The sequence below is a fragment of the Acanthisitta chloris genome, unplaced genomic scaffold (genome assembly GCF_000695815.1).
Source record: "Acanthisitta chloris isolate BGI_N310 unplaced genomic scaffold, ASM69581v1 scaffold8697, whole genome shotgun sequence".
NCBI classification, from domain to species: Eukaryota; Metazoa; Chordata; class Aves; order Passeriformes; family Acanthisittidae; genus Acanthisitta; species Acanthisitta chloris.
Window position 1 is genome coordinate 15,246 of NW_008682007.1, and position 537 is coordinate 15,782.

A 537-nucleotide genomic window follows, 5' to 3' on the forward strand; every position below is an offset into this window, starting at 1 on the left:
ACCCACGTCCCTAAGTGCCACATCCACATGTTTTCTGAACACCTGCAGCGATGGTGACTCCACCACTCCCCTGAGCAGTTCCACTGCCTGACAACCCTTTCCATGAAGAAATTCCTCCTCATGTCCAACCTGGCACAACTTGACTTGAGGCTGTCTCGTCCTGTCGCTGTTCCCTGGAAGCAGATCTGACTCCCACCTAGCTACACCTCCTGTCAGGGAGTTGCAGAGAGGTAGAAGGTCCTCCCTGAACCTCCTTTTCCCCACGCTGAGCATCCTCAGCCACTCCTCCCAGGACTGATGCTCCAAGCTTTGCTCCTGGAGGTTCCTCCACCATCCCCACGGCAGATCCAGGCTGTTCCCTGGAAGCAGATCTGACTCCCACCTAGCTACACCTCCTGTCAGGGAGTTGCAGAGAGGTAGAAGGTCCTCCCTGAACCTCCTTTTCCCCACGCTGAGCATCCTCAGCCACTCCTCCCAGGACTGATGCTCCAAGCTTTGCTCCTGGAGGTTCCTCCACCATCCCCACGGCAGATCCAG